This window comes from Elgaria multicarinata, chromosome 2, assembly GCF_023053635.1.
Source record: "Elgaria multicarinata webbii isolate HBS135686 ecotype San Diego chromosome 2, rElgMul1.1.pri, whole genome shotgun sequence".
NCBI classification, from domain to species: domain Eukaryota; kingdom Metazoa; phylum Chordata; class Lepidosauria; order Squamata; family Anguidae; genus Elgaria; species Elgaria multicarinata.
This window is the reverse complement of record NC_086172.1, coordinates 120,222,745-120,239,914: the sequence shown is the minus strand read 5'-3', so window position 1 is coordinate 120,239,914 and position 17,170 is coordinate 120,222,745. Positions and strand designations below refer to the sequence as shown.

Here is a 17,170-nt window from a genome sequence, read left to right as displayed (position 1 = left end):
GAATATGAGCCAACAGTGCGATATGGCTGCAAGAAAGGCAAATGCTATTTTGGGCTGCATTAATAGAAGTATAGCTTCCAAATCACGTGAGGTACTGGTTCCTCTCTATTTGGCCCTGCTTAGCCCTCATCTAGAGTATTTCTAGACAGCAGCAGGCTCTCTGCTGGAGACTTTCCCCTCTACCAGTCTTCCCTGTTGCCTCAAAATATTCCATGCTTCTTTCTCTCCTTCCTTCAGGCAGTATATGTCAAGATGTTTCTGACAAGGTGGTCCAGCCCTTTTGCTGGAGGAAGCAATCGTGACTGGCTGAAACTAAGGCAGATTGTATCAAAGTATACATGAATGCACCACATGCTCAGAAACCATTGAATACATTCTGCTAAAGTCCTGAGTTCCAGCCAGCAACCAAGGCCCTTCCTACACCTAAGGATTATCCCAGGAAATGGAGGGATCATCCCTGCCTGCTCCTGGGATCCTCAGTGTGTCATTTGGATGCACAGGGATGATCCCGGGATGATCCCTGGATAAATGGCTGGTGTAGACATACCCCAAGACAAGAGTTTGATTACGCACTGCATTCGGTAAGCAGAGAGGGCTCAAAGGGTGGGAAAGACAAGTTTTTGGCTGGACACTTGCTCACCTTCTCCCCGCATCGCTGTGACACCAACTATAGTACTGGGTCTTTGGCCATTGGTGCAATTCTCATTTAGGTGCACAGTTCGCAAACCACCCCTTTGTGAGCTTAATTTGCAATACATTGGGAGACAGAGAGATGCAATAGTCCCCAACCTGATAGCATTAGCAATGAACAAGTCTTTTATAGGTATGTAACTTCACCTTATTCATCTAGCAGATCATATCAGCTCAGCCTAAACAGCCTAAATGGAACATATGAATGAGGCTGAAACCCTATACAGATTTAATGGAAGTAAATCTTATTGAACTTCTTCTGGGTAGACATGCATAAGAATGCATTGTGAGGTAAATTAAATAGGCTCTCAGGCTCATTTATTGTCTTCCTTTTTGGTAGAGGTTGAAAACCTAGTACTCCCCAGAGGTATTGGACTACAATTTACATAATTTCCTACCATTGGCTATCCTGGCTGAGGCTGATGGGACCTGTAGCCCAAAACATCTGGAGGGCTCCAGGTTGCCTTCCTCACCTTTATGGGATAAAGCATGTAATGATGCTTTCTTCTCTAGGTCTTGAATGCATGGTTTTCGTTCCATGATTAGGGCAGCGTTTCAGGCATGAGACTACTGCTGCAGCTGTCCACAAGGCAAGCTGTCCACAAGGGCAGTCCACCAGGCAAGGGACCAACTTCTTGTGTAGGCTACAGGACTGGACCAGAAACATGGAGAGATGAGTTTTCACTGTACAAAAGCCCATTCTTTCAAATGGGGAAAAGGGCTGGGTCCCCACCCCTCATCCCAGTTTCCAAATAAGTGAATTCTGGGGCTACACAGCCACTTTGAGAGTAGGGATGAGTGGTCTGGAAGCAATCTGGTAGGGCTAATATTTCCAGTGTCCCTTCAGCAGATCCAGGAAGAGGCCTGGTATGCTGTTGTGGGTTAATAATTGCATTGACTTAAACTATAGACCTCAGTGTTTTGGGGTAGCCATTATCATTTTTTTTGCTGCAAAAACAACAGAGTCTTGTGACACCTTAAAGATGAACACATTTATTTTGGCATAAGCTTTTGTGGACACTACCTCACATCTGATGAAGTGGGCAGTGTCCATAAACGACAGAATATATTTGTTAAGCTTTAAGCCACTACAAGCCTCTCTCTTTTCCTTTTTACGAGTCTTAACAGGACACCCACCCATCCCAACTCCTGGAGGCCTGAAAAAGTCTAGATGCAAGGAGGTGTGCCTAGGACCTGGAGAATCCTTGACTTTGGAAGCATCCCTAATTGAGACAACTTTGCTGGCAGCAACAGGACACCACTGGAGGCTGGTGTGTCCGATTTCGCTGGGGGTGTGAATCCACTCCGGGTTTCAGTCAAAACCAGCCAGCACTCTAAAGGAGCTATCCAAGGTTCTGAGCCATATCCCCCAAATAGCTTCAGCACCTTGGATAGCTCCTGGCTGGTTATAACTGAAACCCAGAATAGAGTCATACCCTCACTGAAATCAGAGTCACCGGCTTCCGTTGCAGGGCACTCAAGAACGACGCTTTTTTGGATGAATTTTGGCTCCTTTTTCTCCGCGAGCTACGCAGCGCCCCCCAGCGGCCAGCCATAACTGCTCGAGTATTAGTCGCGCGCTTCGGACGGCGGCGGCCTCAGATGCCCCGGCGGCATCTTTAAGCGCGTCGGCGCCTTTAAGAGGAAGAGAAGCTCATCAGCTTGGCCATCTGGAAGACTCAGACTTTGGTTGGACAGATAGAGAGTGCGCGGGGATAGCAGCAGCAGCTCGCGCCCAGGGTCCGATGCCACTGAATCGGTCTGGCGCGCGCGGCTTCTCGTACCCAATCCCCTTTGGAACAGAGGAACCGAGCTGCGGAGGAGAGGCCCGGCGGGAGTCCTCCCCTTTCCCCAGTAAAGGCAAAAGCGGAGCATGGGCAGTGCGCTGACCCCGGAGATAGGGCGCGGGAGAGGCCGGCAGCGGCTTCTGCTGCAGCTTGGGCTCCCTCAGGGAAGCGCCCTGCCGCCGCCGCCTCCTCAGCCGTTTCCTCGCTGCTGTGCAGTTTGAGGTTCGACTGGCCGAGAAGCCTCCTCGCCCTCCTAGGAAGGAAGGCAGGCAGGCAGGCAGGCAGGCGGCTCGGAGCTCGACCCAGACAGAACCTGAGCGGAGGGAGGCGAGCTCGGCTTGGCTGGAGACGAGAGCGCGGGACTCCCCTCCCTCCGTCCCTGCTCGCCTCGTTGGCTCCCTCGAGGGTTTGTGTACTAGCAGGCTGCAACCACCGCGCGCAGGCTTCCCTCCGCGGGCTCTGCCCGCCTCGCAGCCCCCGCTGCTGTACCGTCTGAAGGAAGGAAGCGGGGGAAGTTTGTGGCTGGCGCTGCAGAGAGGAGGCGGGAGGCCGGGCGGACGGGCGGGCGGGCAGGCAGGCAGGCAGGCGCGCGCGGCGGGGGTAGGACGATCCTCAGCCCCGCCGGCCGAGCTGCGCGCGGGTCTCCTCCTCCGCTGGCCGCCGCGCGTGCGTCGTGCGAGGGGGGCTGGCGAGAGCGAGAGCGAGAGCTCAGCCCCGAGGAGAGGCAAGGAGGATGGTCCTCCCGCTGTCGCCGCTCGCTGGGACCGAGGAGGCGGCGACGGCGGAGGAGGCAGCCTGAGCTGCGGACAAGAAGGGCGATGCAGCAGCAGCAGCGGCGGCGGCGGCGGCAGAGCGACCCTGGCTGGAAGCCCCTGAGATGAGGCGGAGATCCGCCGCCGCTGCGCCCGGAGCGGCTCCTCGTTTCCGAAGGTAGCTGGTTGGAAGGGGAAGGCAGGACGTGACGGGGCTTATTTCACCCATGTCCCTTTTACCCGGGGCGGGAAGCGGGGGCACCCAGGGCTGGTTCTCTGGACGGCACGCGCGGGAGTAGGGCTTCAGTCTCTCTCTCCGCCCCCCCCCCCCTTACACAAATTGGAGCAAGTGATGCAGCACAAGCGGAGCACTAGGCAAGACGCGACCCTCCCGTGTGGGCGGCCACGCCATGGCTGGGTTATATTATTGGGCATTCCGGAGAGTGCACTTTTCCCGATTTGGGGCGCGCCCTCGAAGTAGCCTCGTCCAGGCTCCCCGAAACACGAGTCTGGTGGCACCGTCAAGACTTAACGGGTCTCCTTGTGGCATTAGCTTTCTCGAGCTAGGGAAGTAGGCTCTGGTCCGCAGAAGCTGTTGCCACCGTGAGATCTGCTAGCCGTGTTGTTCGAGGTCATAGGCGAACGCAACTCTGGAATGCCATACAGGATAGTTTCCCCTGAAACTCTGTAACTACCCCGTTGCACTCGCAGCCCAGCCAGGGTCGTTAAGGAGTGGTACAGGAGTGGATTTCCCCCTTCCCCCCTTTTAATCTTACCACACTTTCAGTGTGATTGTACTGCAGGCATAGAAGACAGGTAGCGGTACTTATGGATCAATGAATATGAAATAGCCTCCGTATGTGGTGCAGGAGGATGAGAAGTTGATCCACAGCTATGGGAGGTGGAGGGTAAAGGAGATGACCGCATTTATGTCAGTGTGTAGACACGTGGGAATTACTGTGAGGGCTTAGAACTCCTGTTATGTTAAGCTAACACTAAGGGATGGCTCTGTTTCCAAAGGGAAGGTTTTGGGAATAGGTTGGCCTTGCTTTTGATGGGGGACACCAAGTGACACAGCGCTGGAGGAGTGCAATGGGATGGGTCAGGTATGGGTATCTACAGCCTAGGGATTCCTACTCTAGCCTGTCAAGTGGTAACAAGTTCTGGTCTTGTTCAGAGTTAGAAATCTGGGCTGGAGTGGAGGTTTGGAGGATTCCACTTTTAGTGGGCAGAAATGGGCTTTCCTCAGCTTTGCTTTCCCTGGTTTTTCACGGTAATTAAACTAACAGCTGGTGTCCCCAAACGCCATGCTTAGATCAGCTCTTCTAATTTCTCAATCTCTTTCTATGGTTTTTTCCCTGGTGGATTAGGATTTCCCCTGCTTGCATTTCCGAAACAGTACTAGTAGTTCCCTGATTTAATTTTCAAGTCATAGGAAGAAGCAAAACATGTCTTTTGTTAACCCCTTTGTTACCAAGCACCACCAGCAACCCCCCCCCAGCAAACCAAATCCCCCCACCCTTGCTTGACATAGTTCCTCCAAATAATAAAAGCAGAGAAAAGGTGCAACATCCATTCTTGCTTATCTCCGTCTGATCTCTGTCTTTGGAGTAATAATTTTGGGGAGGAAATTAAAGGTTTCTCTGAAATGGGAGCATCCTTGTGTCTCAAAGTGTCTGGAACACTGAGATAAGTGAAAGCAAAGTATCTTCCAGGTGGTTGATACATAACAACAAAAGTAAAGTTGCTGTTTCTGATGTATGGGACTCTGACATGTCTCCTCAAGAAAGTGCATCTGTTTGGGGGCATTGTGTTACCTTCGAATAACAATCTGAAGTTCTTTGGAGGAGGCCAGTTTCCCCCCAGTTTGTTTGGGTGGGAAGGGTGTGTGTGTGCGTCATTGACTATAAGTGCTACCTACAATGGGCTGAGTGAGATTCATGAACATTTATAGGATAAAATATGTAGTATTGCTCCCCACCCCCATCTAAAAGGACTCAACCTGAAAGAGGGGAATTACAGAAGAGCTGAAATTGAGCAGGCTTAAGGCAAAGAAAGGAAATGTTATGTATCATCCCCTCCCCCCATTCCCCATCTGGTCCCCACATATAGCAAGTTTTCAGACTTTGCATTGTAGACAGTTCCAGCTCTCATTCAAATTTCATCTTCGCGGGTTAAATATTTCCCCTGGAGTGCACCCCAGACAATTTATGTCTCTTCCCTTAGGGCAGTTTCCCCTGCAGCAAGGCTACCCCCAACCTGTTATGTGTGGATTGGCTATCTCACTACTGCCTTTCTATTGGGGCTTGTGGAATCACTCTGCACGGGTTAAGATGCAACATAGGCATGTGCTGTATTGTTTTCTTAATAAATCTCAAGGAAGGATTGTTAGAGCAAGGATGTAGCAAAAAGAAAAGAAAGAAACAAATCCACCACAACAAAATGCCAGGATTTTTAGTGGACTGTTTCAAAATATAGAACATAATAGCTCCCAAGAACTTAGTCAATATTATCCCTTATTCATTTCTGCTCCCACCCCTGGATTCAAACTCTCTGTAGAACAGGTACCACAGGTTCACAGTTCTGCATATTTTTTCAAGGGTTTGATCCATCAGCCCAAGTGCCAAGATATCTATAGGGTCATGGATGGGAAGCGGAAAGGAGCTGTTAGCAATATCCAGTCAAGTACATGTATGCATTTATTTTATTTATATTATTTATAAGTAAAGTTCTCAGGACAGCTCAGAACAAAAAAATAGAAATAAAATAAAATTCAGGAACAGTGAAAACAATAGAAGTGTAAATACAGCATAAAAACAGTGGTAGAGAGTAAAAACAGTTTAAAGTTAAGATGGATTCAAAGGCCTGGCACTGAAATGACACCAAAATAGGCATCAGATGATTTTCTCTGGGGAGGGCATTCCAGACCCAGGTTGCCACCACTGAACTTAGCAGAGGGTTGCTTTAAGGTAGATTCCTGCATTGAGCAGGGGGTTGGACTCGATGGTCTTATAGGCCCCTTCCAACTCTACTATTCTATGATGAGCACTCAGAGAAAGGTCTCCTAAGAAGATCTCAAGTTCTGGGTAGGTATATGTAGAGAGAGGCAGGCTTTCAGGTGCTTTGGTCCCAAGCTGGGGCCAAGTCATAACCAGCATCTTGAACTTGGTGCAGAATTCAGCCCACTAGGGAGCCAGTGAAGGTAGCAGAGCACTGGTGTGCTATGCTCATTTCAGCCAGTCCCAGATAGCAGTTTTCATATTCTGAACTAACTGAAGTTTCTGGATCTTTTTCAAAGGTAGCCCCACGTACATCTCATTGCAGTAGTCCAATTGTAAATGAAACCATATCTTAGTAGTGGGGGGCCTAGGCAGGAAAGCTGGATATTATGATTAAAGCTCAGGCTGCTGAAGCAACCAGCCATTTGGTGCACCAGAAGGAAGATTCTTGTTCAAAGCAGGCTGTTGATAACTATTTAAAATAACCAGGGGCCCTTTTGAATAAGCATTTACCAGAGATACTCATGTAGATGAAAATTATTGTCTGTAGTACATTAGTGGTGTTGGTGCTGAGTGGAGCTGAGATAGAAAGCAGGAGGTTCTGCATAAAGCAGATTGAGACCGAGGAAGAGGAGATTAGGATAGTCTGATGGTTGTGATAGTAAATTATTAGCATTCATAAGGGCTGCAGTTAGATACAAATGAAACTATGCTTATGTACCGTAGAATACTATCTGGCTTTCAGAAGATATTTCTTTATCTTAGATCAGGAACAGACAACCTGGTACCCTCCAGATGTCTTCAACTACAACTCCCACCAGCCCTAGCCAAGATGGTCAGGGATTATAGGAGTTGTAGTCCAGAACATCTGGAGGCCACTGGGTGTCTACCCTGTCTTAGATGTATAGCCTGTCTAATTCAAAGGGCTGGGAGTTGGGGCAGGGTGGTTGAAGCATTGTAATACACAGTGGCCCTTTCTACACCTAAGGATTATCCCAGGAAAATGGAGGGATCATCCCTGCCTACTCCCGGGATCCCCTATGTGTCAATTGGACATACAGTGATGATCCCGGGACGATCCTGGGGAAAAAGGCAGGTGTAGAAATGGCCAATATGAAGAGAGTTCCCCATGTCAAAAGGTTCACTCTAATGGGCATTGGCCAAACTAGACTTCATAATGTTCTCTATCCCATTTCCCCTCATAATGAAAAGCAGGAGCTGGGGTCATTTGCAAGGTACAGTCAGACGAAGGGGCAGTTAATGCTTTCCCTAGCTGGAGGTTCCCTCCTTCAAATGTTTCCCACAGCAATATGCAATTTCCCCCCTAGCCATGTTCATGTCTAGTTTTCAAGCCAGTGAGAAAAAAAAATGCCCCAGTGAACTGCAAGGAAAAACTAGTACCCACTGAACCTCTCTTCCCAATAAGTCTGTCTCTGAATTCCTCCTTATGTTACCAAATGTATTTAATGTTACTTTTTCATATTTTGAAGGACACTTATTGGAAAAAGCCGACAACTAAATTCAAGATCTTCTCTTTACTGTGTGAATAGTAAGATGCATGTCTGAGGCATATGTCTGGCAAAATGCTGCTTATCTCTCCTGTTTACACATCTCACACTTGTGTTGCCATCTTTTCCGTCACACATTCTAAAGATGTGCACCTGTGGCCATTTTCTTACTTCTTCCCCGTGTTTGCCTTTAGAAGAGAACAGCAAAGATGGATGTGACCTTAAAATGAAGCTACCCACTCATAGGGCTCCAAACCAAGACATGTCCTTCCTCTCTCAACAATTCCTAATCTTCCTCTTCTCATACAAATGGACAAATGTGTCATCCATTATGTCCCTACCATTTCCCCTCCATTTCCATTACTTGGCATCTCCAACAGCCAATCCCTCTTTCCCTGTAATAAGGGGATAATTACCACCTTTACAATATTCTTCTCATTGTTTGCCCACCACCTCTTGTACTATGGTTGAGATATTTGTACTAACTAAAACAACAACAACAACAACAACAACAGAATGGGAAAGATGAGAAGACGGATTTAAGCCCATACCCAAATAAATAAATAAATAAATAAATCCAAAATGTGTTTATTTAGTTCATAGACTTTTCCACATGAAACAGTTATTAAAAATAAACAATAAAATAAGACTAAATTGTGATATGTTAAATAAACAGAGGTTGGCAACGTTGATGAAGAATGTACCCTAAAACAGTAAGGAAAGGCCTTAAGGGCTTTAAAAATCTTTTGTAAAAGACTTAAATTGTTCCAGGCTTAAGTGTGCTGGGATTTGAACCTTTTTCTGTAGATAATTTAAATGGCATGTACTGGGCACACACACAATTTCCTGGCAAGAAACATGATTTCCTAGCAAGATTGCAATCGACTCCACATATTGATTTTAAATTTTGCTCACAGTTTTAATAGTTTATTTCAGGGATGGGTAACATGCACACACCTCTTGCCCCATACCGTAGCTGTGTCACTTTTTATGGCAGCCAAACCCCATGATTTTTCTTGAAAAACAAGATGTGCAAGAAGTGGAATTACATTCCTGGAAGTCTTCAGGGAATGTCATTTTATCCTGAGCAATACCCACACTCCTTGTGCACCTTGGTTTCACGAGAAATTGCTTCTTCTTTTTTGTTTTGTTTTGCTGTGGCTGTGCCACAAAATTTGGGCACCAAATTTGGCAGTGGGGCAGTGGCTGGGAGTGGGGATGTGGGCCTCTTGTGGGGACCCTTGGAGGTTGATTTAATAATATTAAACTTTCCCAGCACATACACTGTCACATTTACAGTAACTAATATATAAATAGAATTATCACATTTGTATATCAAGGGAGTGGGGCAATACTGAATAGCCACACAGAGAAAAGGTTCTTATTAATTCCTTGGAACTACTTGGGGCTACCCTGTTGGTTAAAAACTGCTTATTCACTTGCTAGGTGAATTTGATTCCAGTGGTATACACAGATCTCCCCTCATCGGAAGGAGTCTGTTGTACTGCCCAGAAGCAAGTGATTAGCCTGATTTTGAACACAGGACTTCTCAGTTTGATGCCCCCCCTTTCTCTTCTTGGTTGGTGAACAATGTTTTCAGCCAACAATCCTAGCTAGTGTTGTCCTGCCTAGTCGAGAGGTTTGGAGTGGCCTCTCGGATATGCGAAAAATAAAGCCGTGTTAGAGTCTAACTCTTGCCGTTAAGTCTTGTTATCTCCCCTGCCTGCAAGGCAGCAGCATTTCATTTCAAGAAACAAAGTTATCATTCAGTCAGGCAGTTCATGCAAGCAGCAAAGTCACAGCTTGTTCACTTTTAGCACGTTTTTTTTTTTTTTTGCAAACCAACAGCTTCGTGTCTGTGTCTGTGATAGAAGCATTTATTGGGTGGGGAACGACGATGACTAAAGTGAAGGAGCCTGGCTGCTTGTTTAGACAGAAGCATTGCTAGAAGGCCCTGCTGGTCTCTGGGATGCCTCTGTTCTTATGTTCTTATGTGAAAGTCCGCTGGGCTCAAGCATGTCTAGAAGCTCCACAGTCTGCCCCTGAAAGACTAGCCTTTTAGTCCTCGATACGTAGGAGACTGCTATGGCTTCTTAGTAATGAAGGAAAGGCACTCTGTTTTGGAGGCAATATTGATCACCAGTGACCATATAAACACAAAGAAAAATAGTCCCACTTAACACTTTATATGGAAGAAGACACGGATTTTGCACTGACCATTGTTGAAATTCTAACCCAAGCAGGTTCCTCTAGTGTAACTTGGGCAGTGGTCTACATGTATGAATCTAGCCAGAAAACATGTGCAGAGTCTCTAGGGTGACCATATGAAAAGGAGGACAAGGCTACTGTATCTTTAACAGTTGCATAGAAAAGGGAATTTCAGCAGGTGTCATTTGTAAATATAGAGAACCTGGTGAAATTCCCTCTTCCTAACAACAGTTAAAGGTGCAGGAGCTATACTAGAGTGACCAGATTTAAAAGAGGGCAGGGCACCTGCAGCTTTAACTGTTGTGATGAAGAGGAAATTTCACCAGGTTTCCCATATATACAAATGGCACCTGCTGAAATTTCCTTTTCAATACAAATGTTAAAGATACAGGAGCCCTGTCCTCCTTTTCATATGGGCTGTAGCTAGACCTAAGGTTTATCCCAGGATTGTCCTGGGGTCAAACCTGTTCATCTAAGTGCCACACAGGGCTTCCAGTGCTCAGGTAGGGACGAACCCGGGATGATCCTGGGATAAACCTTAGGTCTAGCTATGGCCATGGTCACCCTATGCAGAGTACACTCATTCTCTTCTAGATGCCCGTGTGTCTTTGCAGCAGAGTGAAGAAAGTGTTTTGAAAAGATGCTAGCAAGGTTGGAAGGCTGTCCTTCCTAAACAGTTCCCCATGCAAATGGCTTACATATTCCACGTCACAACCCAAAGCAAAAGTAGACAGGGTTACAGCTATTCAGATCTGTTGTTTTTGTGTGTGTTCCCATTCTCCCTCTTGTAGCACTGTAGCAGTTGCTCCTCCTAGCCAAATAGCTGTCAGGTAGAAAGTTCTATGTAACTGGCATTGCTCATGTGATTTTGGTACTTGCACAAATACCACAGAAGAGGGAATGCAATAGTTATGCATCTGCAGGTGTGAGTGTGAGTGTGTGAATGGGGCCTGTGCCAAATGTGCTGTGGCATTGTGGATCTATGTATCCTGGGACTAAGCCTTGGGTCAGATTAAAGCCTTTCTGCACACACCCAACCCCATTTTACAAACAGTGTTAAAGGCAAGAGCATGGTCCAACAGACTAGTGTGAACCGCCCAGAGAGCTTCGGCTATTGGGCGGTATAGAAATGTAATAAATAAATAAATAAATAAATAGTGGGGGGAAATACTGGATGTTGATGACCCTGAGAGATTCATCACTTAAGTCTCAGCTCATCAATTGGGATTATTGGGGTGGCCTTGGAAGTCTTTTTATCTTTCTGCTTCAGTTTTCCGCTGGCCGAATGGGCATGATACTGAGTTGTCTTACAGAATTGTTGAGAAGCTGAATTAGATAATAAAAGAAATAATAAAATAAAAGAAATGTGACTACCTGTCCTGAGCCACCAAGCTTGGATGGCCAATAAACCTAAAATAGCAATGCTTAACCTTGTAAAGGAGCAATGGGCTCCACAGATGGAAGATGCTGGGAGTTAATAAATTACCCACCCCCCATTTGTTGAAAAGCACTCAGCATGCTTCAAGGATAAGATTTTGTGAATGGTGGAAAAAACTTATCAGTTGATCTAAACAAATAAAATATTTTCCCCCTTTCTCAAATGCTCTAGTTTAAATTCACCATCTGGTGGCATTTCGAAATACCCTATAAAGCATGTGCTATGCCCTCAAATGTTCCAGGAACTGGAAGTTTAATGTAAATGGAAGTGTCTCATACTGTGGGGGAGATAATAGTGAGGGTTATATTGTACACGTGTCAAGTGTAGACTTGAATTTTGGACATGGTGACGTGTACGTTCAGGTGTGTCAGGTCTACAAAAGTGACTTGGGGCATGGCTGAGTGTGACTCGTCTATTAGTTTGGTGTGTGCCTTCTGGTAAACATGCTGCAGTTGTGACTCCCAAATGCTGCAGCAGCTCTGATGTCAGTTGGGAGGATTCAAATTGTGACTCTAGAGTGGGCCCGAGCCATGTGTGCCCTTGTGTTCCTCTCTGTGTACATTACAATGTATGGGGAATGCATGTCAGCTTGCCAGGAGAGCCCCCTTCCATTCTCATTTCTTCAGCATCCTAAATCTCTCAGAGCTTCTGCTATTGACAATCATGTTTAGAGCCAGCCCCAAAGTCCTGAGTCACTGTATTGTTTCCATGGAAACAGACTTGTTCATTATAATCGGTTTTAGGGGTAGTGAAAATATAGTACAGATGCTGCTAGGAGTTGGGCTACTGCCAGAATCATATTGGCAAGGGAGATGCAGGATTTCATCGCGTTGGGTGAGGGGCTCATACTTTATCCTCAGCGACTGCAGCAGGTAGTGAAGTGTGAAATCCTTCCTCTTGGTTCAGAGCCTGGTCGGGCTGGGTGTGTGTGAGGGAGATGAGCCATGCAGATTCCAGATACATATCCCAATCGTGCCATTTCCTTACCTCACCTGTTGCTGTCAGGTCTTCACTTTCTCAGGTTTGTTATTGTCAGCAGGTATCCATGCAAGGCTGGGATGAGTGGGGAATAGTGAAGCTAACCAGCCAGTCGGTATCAGGTGCCACAGGGGCTGCTGGGAATAGTGGAGGGTGGGTGGGTGGGTGGGGTGGAGGAGAGAAGTAATTCCCAAGTGAGGGCCTGCATGCTGGCACAGAAAAATAGAACCAGAAGTAAGGATGAAGCATCGGTAACAAGCTTCAAGTGAAAAGCCACATGCTAATAATTATACCTCTTTTATTACCTGTCCCCACTGCGCTTCATGTATCGTGGGTTGAAATGCTTTCCCCAGTGGGGGTGCAGCTAATGGTGGCATGAATAAAGGCAATAAAAACCTATGCAGAAAAAAGATCAGGCTAAAATAATGAATGACAAATGTGAAAATTCATTTATAATACTGACTGGTAGACAAAATGGTCAGCATTGCTAGGACCTGAGTTGGACTTGGGTGGTGGGTAGGAGAAGGGTTTGACAAACAAATAAGAAAAGAACACATTCAAACCTGTCAACATTTGGTGCTTTCACATGGCTTGGAGTTCTTGCTTTTGTGTGAATAATAAACTCGAATCCCTATAGCTCCATGATGTTAAGCGAACACTTATGAAGACTGAGGTAACCGTGGTGTCTGATTCATAGGGCATAACACCGAAATGACCCAGAGCTGAGTCACCCGCACTGATCAGTAAGGAGACTTGCTGTGTTTTTCTTCTTATTGTACTCTTGTTTGAGATAGACAGAACCTAGCTCTTAAGGTGGCAATGACAGAACTGTCTTGCTTTCTCATTACAATATGGGAAGTATTGCTGTGTATACTGCACATACTTGTGCTTTGTTACATGTAACCACTCTGAAAAGATATGGCTGATAATGCAGGTATACCACAAATCATATATAATAATCTACATATGGGTTGTATACTCATTCTTTTCTCCAAGCCAGAGATGAGTATAAAACTTACAGATATGAAGGACTGGAACCACCTTTCCCCCCGTTATCTTCCAGTTTCTTTTTCCTGGACCTTCACATCTCTGTGTAAAACAAGATGAAAGAGGCAACAATATAGTGTATGGCTGTCCCAGAAAGCAGTCTTCTCCAAGGAATGGGAAAACCTCACTATTGTACATTGGATTGATTACAATATGAATGTGTACTTTCAGACACTGATTTTTGAAGGATGAGGAGGACTTGTACTTCAGAGCTAAATTGATGCCTGCTTCGCATGCGATCGGAATTCCTGCATTGTTTAAAGGTGACAACCACACCAGCACATGTGGAGAGAGCCAATTTTCAAAGCACATTGATGAATATAACATAGGCTAACTACATAGAAGTTAAGAAAAGAGGCCTATATTCTATTAGGGAACCCTGGCAGCCATCTCTCCTTGGCCATAGCTGAGATCTCCCCTTGACAGAGCATATGAGGTCTAGCACTAGTCTCTAGCTGCTCATGCTGAGAGCAGCCTTCCTGCTGATTTGGCAGCATGACAGTATTATTGGCACTGAGATGCAAGAGGACTTAGCACAGCCCATCTCTGTGTGAAACTTCAGACTTCCTTTAAACATTCAGTATGGGAATCTAGAAGCTGAAGTGTCCCCAAACTTCTCTGTGTCTCACTGAAAAACGTTCAGTTGTGAGGACATGGGAAATATTGATTCCTAGCATGATGTGCTGAGTGGACAATTCCTTTGGCTGCAGCTGATTACTACCATCTGCCTAGGCTTCAGATTTGCTTTTTATACTGTTTAATGTGGTGTCCCTACTTAACATAGAGCTTTGTATGTGGCGCCCTTACTGTACCCAGCTGGCATAAGTGAGCCCAGCTTGTATTTCCCTGGGAATCAAGCAGTGTTCTGTGCCAAGTGATCTTCAGGGTTATGGCTGGCCTCATCCTCCTATGGATGGAGATGAGAAGTTGCCACAGCTGAATACAAGAGCCCTTTAGCCCATGTGCCTTAGTTATACAGTATCAGATGTTCAGATGCCTACTGATTTCCCAACAGTTTACCATTTTACCCCCAATGAGCACTGCTTGTGAAGTGAGCAACAGCTGTAATGAAACTAAAAAGTACAACATGATGATGAAAAAGGTGTGGGGATTCAAGGATGAGTGGAGATAGAAGAAAACTGATTTTGGTCATGGGCCAAACTAGATGTGATGTGGCAGACCTATGAATACTATCTTGCATGGTTTAAAAATGTGTTAATAGCAGCTGTGTGTGTGTGTGTGTGTGTGTGTGTGTGTGTGTGTGTGTGAGTGAGACAGAGAGAGAGAGAGAGAGAGAGAGAGAGAGAGAGAGAGAGAGAGAATACAGTTAAGATCACAACCATAGTGCTAGGGAAAGGGGAGTGTCTTACCCATCCTGCTTTGTCATTTTCCCAATTACAATTGCCTACCTTGAAGTTTCTATTTGCCTAACTATAGGACCTTCAGTGATGGCAGAAGATCCACCATTCTTCCTGCATGGTAGTCCTGATCCTAATTCTCCCTCCTTGTGGTTGATATTAAACACTCAAAAACACACAATCCTGTGGGATAGTTCCCCCCCCCCCCGCCCAAAGAGGGAGGAAACATCTAGCTTGCGCTACTTTTAGCATTGTTGTTCAACGGTGTAGCAAACTTTGCCTCTTTGACCCATTAAGAGACTCTAGGGCAGGGGAGGGCAATCTCCAGCCCACTGGGTTGACCAGTCTGGCCCATGGAGAATTGTGCACCCTTTCCAAGCCCTGACCCCTGTCCTGGGGGAGAGAAATCCCCATGTTATCTCCACTCCCTATTCAGAGATAATAGGAGGATTCACTCCATGCCTCCCAATGGGAGGGCAAGTGGCTCCAAGAGGAAATCCTCTGCTAACTGTGCTGATTCTTCTGCATTTAGCTGGGGCTTGCAGGAGTTACTTCTTGCACTGCTCATGCCCCTGGTTTCTAGTGAAAGCTCTACAGTTGAATATGCTTCCCTTACTGACTGACTGACCAAGAAGCATTTTTCCTAAAGTGTACATAACTAGTTAACCGGGAGTGCTGGTTGCACTCCAAGGTGACTACAGAAAGTCTCTCTTTGCTCATAAACCATGATGATTTCTCTTCATTCCTGGTCAACCATCCAGCTGGATACACCTTTTCACTGAGCAAGAGGTGCAGTCTTATGAAAACATAATTGCAAACATGGTGATGCATTAATTTCCTGTGTGGATATACTGTAGCACTTCTTTCATTGGTGTAGGATAGAAACTTTCTGCAGCTGTCAAGCATGCTATAATACAGAATCTCAGTCAATGCAAATTGCATGGATCTGACAGGGAGGGTCTTTATATTGTTAAGATTCCTCTTACAATGCAGAATCAGGTGAATCTTCGTCATGCAGGATTTGTTCCCTGCTTTTATGTCCAAATTAATAGCACTCACAGAGTGGTATCCCTGTTTTTATTTGAACAAATGTTTGACCACCTTGAACAAATTAGATTATATTGTGCACATTGAAATGGCAGAGGTGGTGTGATTCAAGAAGGAAGTCCATAAAAAACTGAGGTGTTGGGAGCAGGAAAGCAAACATGAAATAAAACTGAGTTAGAGATCGGTAATGAGACTTTGCTGGTAAAAGAGAGATTTAGAGAACACCCGTCTCTGCTGAAACCAGATGGATCACCCCTTCTCCATTCCCTTTAAATTCCTGCTTGTATTAACAGAAGATAACAAAGCTCCAAACCTTTTAGAAGATGGGCCAGTGTGGAGGATAGCCACCAGAGGGCAAGAGAGAGTGCTCTGTTGAACAACTGCATTTAGCAGATATATATATGAAAAAGCCTGAATTGTCCAGAAGCCACTGTACTTAGAACAAATGAGATCTTGATAGTGTTTCCAGTCTGGTGTTTGCCAGATGTGTTGTGCTGCAACTCCTATCATTTCCAGCCACATGCTGACTGGGAATGATGGAAGCTAGTCTGACACATCTGGAGGGCACCAGGTTGGGGAAGGCTGTTCTACTGTTCTGTTTCACTTCCCACAGGCTGGATGTTATTCCTTGCCTGCCTGCCATAGCTATATGTGAGCCTTCTGCTGCTTAAAAAAAAAAACCCCAAAAAACCAAACACATTTTGGCTTTCATTGCTGCTGCTGCTGTTTTAAATTGTTTTATTACTGGCTGGTTTCTTTCTTGCTCTTAATGTAAGCCTTCTGAAACTATATAGGAAAGGTGGGTTATAAATAAATATATTTATATTTATGGTAGAACATGTGCCTTGCATGCAGAAGAGTTGAAGTTCCATCCCTGGCATCTCCAAGTAAAAGGATCTTGGATTAGCAGGTGATGGGAAGGACCAATGCCTGAGGCCTTGGAAAGACTTTCCCAGTTAGAAGTGACACTTCCAGACTGGATGAACAAGTAGTTTGACCTGGTATAAGCCAGCTTCCTATGTTCCTGGTTTGATGGATACAGGGGATTGCATGGGGATGTAAAATACATGTTCCTTGGGTAATAGAGAATGGCTGTGTCAGGGGTTCCAGACTTGTGAAAGAAGAACTTGTGAAGTTTTGATACTGTTCTCGTGTCCTGGCCTTAATGCTGATGAAAGATGCCATGCGAGCAGCTCTAGGCGCTTTCTCAACCAGGGTGGCATAACCATTCCTTTGTCCCTGGCCATATTTCCTATCAAGAGCTATATTCCAGCTAGTTAAGTTTCCAAATTTCTAACTATTCTTTCCTGAATGAGCTTGTATATTGTTCATTGTAAATAAAACCAATAAAGTGCATG

General features: G+C 45.7%; 1 protein-coding gene across 3 annotated transcripts in view; it reads left to right on the top strand.

Annotated features, from left to right (window-relative positions):
- Window positions 1-3,162: 3,162 nt before the first annotated feature.
- Window positions 3,163-17,170, top strand: part of CHST1 (carbohydrate sulfotransferase 1) — a 28,055-nt gene continuing 14,047 nt past the window's right edge. Inside the window, exons 1-2 of one of the 3 annotated variants that reach the window (XR_010025099.1) lie at window positions 3,163-3,407; window positions 7,719-8,276. The gene's annotated coding sequence lies outside the window, so the exon portion shown is untranslated. Of the gene's footprint in view, window positions 3,408-7,718; window positions 8,277-13,578; window positions 13,671-17,170 lie in introns of those variants that run through there. The other 2 variants (XM_063118825.1, XM_063118824.1) reach the window with 2 other exon arrangements.